We start from the raw sequence: 8,939 nt of genomic DNA on the forward strand, positions 1-8,939 counted from the left end.
GACACCCGTCGAGATGCAAAACGCCACAAACCCTGGAACGTCACCTTGGAGCCATTTGTCGCCATCAGGGCCCGTGCTAAAGCCATCACCGCCAAACGTCTCTCTCTCCCCATTGATACAAATGGAAAGAAGCCACGCCTCGTAAACCACGTCGTCTCCCAAACACATTCCGACCGACACCGCCTCGCACCCATCTCTCCCCGCCCCGGGGGCAGAGAGGACCACGTCGAAGGAAATAATCGAAAACTCTCGAAAGGGGGGGTCTGTGTCGGCTACTCGTTAGCAAAGGGAAGCCGCGTCCCACTCGCCGAACAATTAGTTTTACAACTACGTCTCTTCCTACCCCCCTCCCCTCTTGTCCTCTCGAAGAGCCCGGCGACTGGACGTCTTGCTCGTCGACGGTTCTCGTTGTGTGATGGCTTTGGGGATGATCCTCTTTCTGTTGTTTGTTTATTTTCGGGGGTCTGAGGAACACGGGAAGGGAGGGGAAGAGACAAATGGTGACAAACGCTTGGGCGCTACTTCCACGGCGAGGGGGTTTCCTGGGAGCGGGAACGTCGCCGCCCGTCGCCGCCCGCCTGAACTTTTATGTAAGGTCAGCAGTCTTCGCCGACTTTGAGGAGGCGCGCACGTGAGCTTGGACGTTGACGCTGGAGTGCGCTGCTGAGAACGGATACATCGCGACGGAAACTTCTCACCGAGCTTGGATCGAGAATCGGTACGTCTTCTTCTGCTGTCATCTTTTGGTATCGAACGAATTAATGCGAAGGTGCGAGCGAACTGGAAAAGAATAACGATAAACAATCCCTGGAGAAGAGGGACATTGCATTAATAGCATTATCGGGATAACCTTAAAATGCGGGCCGTTCACCCTTGCTGGTGTTTGACCGATGGCGGCTGTTAAAACTACTCTGCTATACTGACGTCTCTCCTGGTTAGCTCTGTCCCTGGTTGGATACCAGGCGGATTTTTTCAGCCGTGCACCGGTCAGCTTTGATTTGTGTTTGTCCTTTGTTCCCCTACTGCAGGGATTATTATCGTCCAGCTAGCTTCGCATTAATTGCGTTATCATCTGGGAAAGACTGAGCTTCTTATCCCAAAATAGAAGTCAGGGTCATGACAGAGATCCGAGACCACTTTCGGTTCGGGTTTTGTTTGCACGCTTTTAAAGGGCGACGTCGCGCTATGTTTCGTGTGTTCCGCAATTAAATTGGTATTTTGTTACGGTTACCGCGTCGACTGGCTTCTTGAAGTGATGTAATGCTTTACAATTGACTGACGAACTGTGGCATATCACCGCGATGGAAAGGTTGAGAGGATCGTTTAATTTGGAAACCAAAGATGAACACATCCGACTCTTCCGGAGATACTTGATCAAACAAATCCCGCTTTAGTTTCCACGCAAATAAAGATTTAGGAAAACATATTATTATTCGCCCAAATATAACTTGTTTTTTTTGTCTGAACGCAGGTTTTTATATTTTAATACATAAAATATTAGTTTTTTTTTTTTTTTTATCTTAGAGCAGAAATATATTTTACGTCAATTTCCGTGTGCAGGCGAGCTTGTGAAAAGACGGTTTATGTGAGAGTCCTGAACAGACTCCAGCGAAAACCCGCAAACTAAAAAAAAACGTAAATTTTGAGTTTGTTTCAGCGGAGAACTTCAAAATGGGAGGGATATTTTCGCGTAGAACTGAAACTGCAGTTTCGGTTCCACGCCAGTTTTAGACACGTCAGTTTCCAAGTTCGAGAGCCAGAATTTTTCTTTTCGGCGTGCAATCAAGCGTCTGTTGGTGACACGATCAAATATGGATCAAAGCAAGCCGTGAAAGAGAAACCACTGGTAGCATCGATTTTCTTCCTCGCCCAGGGTGTCAAAGACAACAGCGCTTGCGTGTCTGCCCAAACAGAGCAGTTCGAGCAAATGCGATATGTCTCGTGATCGTAACAAGTCGGACGCGAAAATAGAGTTTCCTTGCCTTATCGCCTGGGTCTAACCCTTTTGGCGTCTGCAACTGTATCCACGTGAATATCATTCACGAGATCGGCCCGGTAGGTCCACGCTGTCCCAATCATGATGTCGTCGCCGAAAACGCACCGCTCGCTTTTTCCCGGACAAGATGGAGTGGCCAGTGGCGTCGCAAGGGGGTCCACGCGAGAGCTGCACCCGGCGGGCTGCCGCTTTGAGTGTCGAAATACAACAAATACAAGATACTTCGTCAAAAATGTATTTAATTACAGATCTAATTACATTTCCAAAAAAAAGCATCTAAGTACAAGATACAAATACAACCAAATGTATTTGGTCTCCTCCAAATACTTTTCCAAATACATTCCTCAAAATTTGCGTCAGCGACATCAGGGCACCTGCAACGGGTATTGGCAAGGAGGTCGGAAGTACTAGGAGGGGGCACGTTGCAATATTGGTGAAGCCTAGTCATAAAAAGTTTAAACGATTTTGTGCCCAGCGTGACCGCAGATCTGTCTGGCGATTGGTGCGCGTGGCATGTCACGTGTGAGATGGATGGTTGATTGTAGAAGGACTCCTTGCAGGCTTGTGCGCGCTCCGTCCGGTAGGTTTTATCAGATCGAAGGCTAGACTGTGGTGTATTCTAGTACCCAATCATAGCTAGACGAAGGCTAGCTACGATCACGTGATGTGGTCACGTTGGCATGGTAAGTGAGGAGAGTAAGGAGGAAAATGAGAAAGAGGCGAGGCGTCAAGGGAGCATGGCTTGTGGAGGCTACGCGGCCGACGTCATGCCCTCTCCTACCCTTTTATTCTCCATGGGTATTGGGTATTTCATTTCAATTTTGCATCGCACACTCGGGAGTTAGTGTGCGAGGCTCTAGTAACGTAATAGAAATATAATCACAAAAAAATGTAATCAGCTTTGACGTAATGGGTGAAAAAAGTACAGAGCTTCAAGCAGCTTTTTTTGTCGATTACATATCAGTATAGCCCAACAAAGAACCGAGACGACCAGGGCATAGCCTCCTCTATACGAAGAAAGCCTGGCACATCGACGACGGAGCCATAGGGCGCGCGGCCGCAGGAAAAAGGAGAGGAGGAGCGCGCCGAACGGTGACCAATATGGTAGCGCAGAGCAGAAAGGGCAGACCTAGACAGCGAGCGCTTGGGTCATGAGCGGCCGCTCCCCGAACCACGCTTGTTTTTGTGTTTTCGTCACCGTCGTTTTCGTACTCCGGGAGAAACGGGCACGGCGATTCGAAAGGGCACAGGGAGAAACGGGAAAGGATGGACGTTGAGTTTCTCCTCTCCACGATAGCGACAAGAAAAGAGAGAGAGAAAAAAAAGATTGTTTCTGCGTTTGGCCGCTCGCTCTTTTGTGGCGCTAGCAGGCAAGGTTCTCTCCGCTCCCATTTCTCCGCCCCTCCTTTCCCATTTACGGCGGCTGTTTTTTCTCGCGACGCGCCAGGCTTTCTCCGTATAGAGGAGGATATATGACCAGGGGCTCCGGAAGAGGTGTTGCCGGAAGTCAATTCTGATCGGGGGGAGGGGGGGGGGGGGGTCAAGGCTCACTCACATCCTTGCAGTGCAGATTCCCCCCCCCCTCCCTCCTTCCCTCCCTCCCCCAAACTTTGAAGCTCGTACGCGCGGAAAAACCGAAATGGAGGAAGCGACCTTTGTTTAGCCGAAATTTTTTCTGAGTACCAAAAAGAGATCTTCAAAATCTCTCGCATGCAAGAGCGTTTCCGTGGCCTCACGCCGAACAAAAGTACGCAAATGATTGACGGATGATGCTTTTCCCGTCTAGGCGTCGTGACTTCAAGGGGCGCCTCCCATGCTAGGCCAGCTCTGGACCCTCTCCGGCACTCTCGTCAAAGAGAGTGTGCAGTCCCTCCAAGGACATATGCTCCGGACTGCTCTTGGTCGAAGCGCTCTGCCAGAGACCAATTTCCCGCGGCAAGAGGTTTTACGCTTGGGAAGGCTTATCCAGAGCCAGAGGGAGGCCTCCTCCCCCTTTCCGATGACAAGGAATGGTAGAAAGGTGCCTTTCCTAAGCTGCGCCTCAAGGCTGGCTCAGAAGAAACGTTTACTCCAGCACTTAACAGGGGTATCAGCTTTACTACCAGTCCCGACAAAACGCCGACAAAACGACCCCTACGAAAAAAACATGAGAAAGCAAACGCCCCCCCTGCCGCCGCCCTTCGGGAGGCACGTCTTTATTTGTGAAACAAAACCGATACTAAAATCTATTTTGAATTTAACTTCTCGATATTGGCGTTAATTTCGACGTCTTTCATAAATTAAGATGTGTCTCACGGCGTAATTATTTAGCTAAACGAGTTATTTGCGGAAAATTTATTTTGTGACGTACGTCTCCGATCCAGGCAATTCGAGATGCTTTGGAGTCCAGTGGGCTTTTCATACCCCTTAGAGGTAACGTAGAATATCGCATTTGTTGAAAAAGAATCTGCGCTGATATTTGTGTGTTCTCGCTGCCTTTTATCGCTCGGATAATTGTCATGTGAAATAATGAACTGCGGGCCTTTTAATGGGTTCGGAGGTATTCGTACGAATATTTGCTTTAACATTATTCCCAAGCACATGTATAACAGAATCAATCTGAATTTTACAAAATATCGCCACGGATGATGAGTTCAGAGTATGTTCATGAAACGTATAAATCAAGAAACGCTGTTCACGAAACCCAAAGACGAAATCGGAGTCAGACAGCAAAAGTGCGCTTTTTAAAGCAACGCACGACGCATAGGAGTTTATATTACATCCGACTTTGACTGTTTGTCTATTTTGATGACGCATAGCTTTTATATGCTAAGAAGGAAACAAAATGAGACCTTCCTGGAAAGACTGATATCGTTAAATGGCGCATTTTTTGCGATCGTGGCGTTGACTGGAAGCCTCTATTGCCGCAATTTGTAATAATAATAATATTACAAATAAGATATTTTAATACGTGGTTTTTCGAGCTCTAATATAATTTGTTGCTTACGATCTCATTTCAAAGGCGCGAAGAAGTATGGCACTCAAAGCTGTGCAAATGATTATCACTGGTGTCAATTGCAGCATTTTTAATTGCCGAGTTATAAAATAAAAATAGCCTAAAATCAATGAAAACATTTTATCGCCAATATGAGAAATCTATGTAAAAATACACGAATTGCAGTGGGCAAGCTATCAAAGTCGCGACAATCGGCAAAACTTCCCAGGGCGCAGTCAATAGACTTTTGACAATCGGCAAAACTTCACAAAACGCCTTCCAAACAACACTTTAATAAAAAAAAAAACAACCACGGATTTTTTTTTTTTTTCTTTTCGGTAATTACTCATTTCTTTTAAGAACCAATATGTTTCTTTACTCTTCACGCGCCGTCGTTCTGCCACTTTCAAAATTTCCAGTTCGAAGGAACGCTTACCCGTCTGTTTACTGGAACACGTTTCGTTGGCATTGGAAACCGGTGAAAGAGTACTGAGTTTTAGTGAGCGAACGCAAGCACTGTATGTTTGCGTTGCGTGTTCTACACTGCGCGTGCACAAAAATGCGGTCTTGAATTGGAGCTTGGCGGCGACGCGCAGGCACAGCGCTTGCTTCTCCACGCAATACTCTCTGATAAGGTCCATTCCGACTGCAGCACCCGATGGGGACAATGAAGGGTGTTGCATTCGGAAATGACCGTTGGCGAGCCATGATGGCGAGCAGTTCAGCCGTGCCCGCTGGGAACCGGGTGACTACAGCGCTTCCCTTTACCGCCGCGGGAGGGCGAGTAACCAGCTGGAGACGCCATATGCTTGCACGTGACGTCATGCAAAGAGCGATCCGATGACCACCAGAGAAAAGAAGGAGCTCCCCTCTGATCCTCCTTTGTGCCTCCTGGCACCAGGCGTCGCTATTCTCCTCCCAGAAGATTAACCCTCCAAATTCTTACAAAAGCAGCTTCCCTCTCCTCAGTAGTGTTGACGATTGGGCTAGTTGGTCATTCATATTAGCGGAAAACAAACAGCGCAAGGACAAGGACAGAGTAGAAGGCGGTAGACAGACACAGCGGTAGACAGACACTCCTTTTACATGGTGGTAAAAAGTATGTGATGTGACGTCGGTGCAAGCCAGGTATGGTTCAGGAACAACCACCAAAGATAATCAAAGTCGTGGGTCATCGACAGCACACGCACAATGCTAAAAAAATAAATAAATAAAATATATGGTACCCATATTTTGTGACTTCTGAAAAGCTGCAAATACGTTGACTGAAAAAAGAAAAGTTGCACAGCCACGTGACTTCCGGTAACTTTCTCCTCCTCAATATTTCTTTTTCCCCAGTCTAGTTTCGGATTCGAGCAGCTGCATATTTTGACTTTATGAAAAATGTACGTGACGCTGTAGCAAAATATTGATTGGGTAGTCTTCCAACACCATAATGGATCGCCTGGCAAAAAGTTAAAAAATAAAATGAGAGACGTTTCCAATTTTCTGTAATGCGAAATTAGAGCGCAGCTCTTGAGGAGGAGGACGGGAAAGTACGGAGGGGAGGGTATGCCCCTTCTTCCTCTCCGTACCCTCCCTTCCTCTTCCACTTCCATATATCGGAAAATTTTGCGAAAATTTCTCAGTTAAATTTAGCGAGGAAATTTTCCCATAATGCAACGCGCGGTTACGCGCGGTTGCGTACTAATGCAAGTTCCGGGTTGAGCGGCGTCGCCGACGGCGACGCCGCTCAACCCGAAAACGGGCGCCTAAGAGCGCCGCTCTGATACAAAGTTCGGGGGTTGTCGATGAGAAGGAGACACGATAACGCGATAACCTTACGATGCTCACAACTGAAGAGCCCTGGGTCCGAATCCCGCCTAAAATTCTTCAGATTTTTATTTTTAATGCTAAGGAATGTGACGTCATGACCCTATCGACCAATCAGGATTTTCACGACACGCCACCGACGCCAGATTTTCTGCGACACGATCGCTCCTTAATAACACTCTCGCGAGGGGAAAGGTGTTGACTCACCGCAGCGGAGTATTCGTGTATACGACATGGTATGACGCGAGTATGGAAAATATCGGAATACCCAATAAAGGCTACTAGATCGTTGATAGTGGCCGCACCTGTCGGCGAAACTGCGTGCTCCGAACTCTTGGTCTCACTTGAGCATCGACTAATTGCGAAGGCTGCGCGAGCGGCTCGCCTGACTGCCTTGACACTCGCTGCACGAGCACTCGAGCAGTCCCCGGGGCTTCATTCGAGGAGCTGGCGCCTTTAGCATGCGCGGCTGTCCATGCTAAGCTGAGACCACATTTCTTCCACCGTGGCTGAGACCAAGTATAGCAGCAACTTGCCACCTGTCGGGAAAGAAACGTTTCACCTGTCGAGGTATAAGGAGAATCTCGTCAACGATTGACGGATTCCTACATGGGTCGCCTCCCTCGAAGCACAAGGCGGGTTTCTCAAAGGGCACGCCGACAGTTCCCTGACCAGAGGAGGGAAGGGGTGCCAATGAGAAGCCTCTCTCCGCTGGAGCACTCGATGCTGGGCTGGCATCAACTGCGTGCCAACAAGGTACGGGAACCTCACCCCTGTGGCTTTCACTGCCAAACGAGGACACGCCTTGCCGGGACGATCGATGCCTTCCTTACTTTTTCTGTGGACAGCATTTTTGGCGAGATAAAACGCTGGAAAGCGACCTTTGGTGAGAATCCGGTATTTTTGGGCGTAAAGAACAATTTGCACCCCAATCGACAGCACTTTTTCTAGGAGAGGAATTCTCTCCCGCAAAACATTCCAGGAATAGTCTCCCTCACTTATTCCCTCTGCGGTCGCGCAGGTCTATGAGCCGCCACGGCAAAAATGCCAATCCGAAGACCCTGCCACCTATGATTCATCTTTTATCCGCAACCGCCAGTTGACTGCGGATGATCCGCAGATATGCAGGACCCTACACAATGCAACCAGGGCCGTAACCAGGGGGGGGATTAGGGGGTTCTGACCCCCCCCCCCCCCCCCGAAATTTTTTTTCTGGGTACGGCCCTGCTCGGTGCACTGGCAGCCAGCCGATTTTAATCTCCACCTCTGCGCACGCGCAGTGGCGCCGGTCAGCTACCGGGTACCAAACCGGGACCGGTTCTCCGGTTTGCTGTAACTCTCCATTATATGCCACCGATGCACATGATTCATAGGCGAAAATAAGACAATAGACACTTTCAAAATGGCCGCCGTTGTCCCCGAAACCCCCCCCCCCCCCCCCCCCCCCCCCCGAAATTTTTTTCTGGGTACGGCCCTGAATGCAACCTAAAAAAGAAACAGCTACGCATTGCATTGTTTGGCACCGAAGTCGTCACTTGCCTCTGTTCGGCGCAACATCTGCGGTCGCTCCGTTGAGCATTCAACCGATTTGTGCAGAAAGAAATCGTCGAGGTTTTACAAGAGACACGCACGCATCTGTAATAATAAACTTTGAAAACGATTTCAGTGCAGCTTTTATAAGAAAGAGGATTCCCCTCTCTATATTCAACACAAAGATGTTAATATCAGGTTTAAAAAGGGTATTCCAGCCACGCCCTCAAAAAGTTACATAAAAATGGAAATAATAAAAAAAAAAGTATGCGTAGCGCAAGTTCGTCTGCTTCTTGGGTTGCGATGACGTCAGAACGCCGAACTCTTATTGGCTGACTGAAAAAAAAAAAAAAAGAATAGTGGGTAGACCCGAAGGCATTGGGGTCTGCCATCCTTCCAATCCAATCACCTCGGCGTTGGTCTGACGTCATCTCTCCGCATCCAGAAACGATGGAAGCGTTCGATTCCTCCGCACTCCCTGCACCGGTGCAGAAAAGTGTAGGGCAGTGGACTTCCGGTATTCAGATACGACCCGAAGTACACCGCCCTACACGTTTCTGCGCCAGTGCACGTAAATTGAACGAGCTAATGGAAAAGGACATTATAGTTGTTTTTTTATATATATAT

Source organism: Ixodes scapularis, unplaced genomic scaffold, assembly GCF_016920785.2.
Source record: "Ixodes scapularis isolate PalLabHiFi unplaced genomic scaffold, ASM1692078v2 PGA_scaffold7__128_contigs__length_106722199, whole genome shotgun sequence".
NCBI lineage: Eukaryota > Metazoa > Arthropoda > Arachnida > Ixodida > Ixodidae > Ixodes > Ixodes scapularis.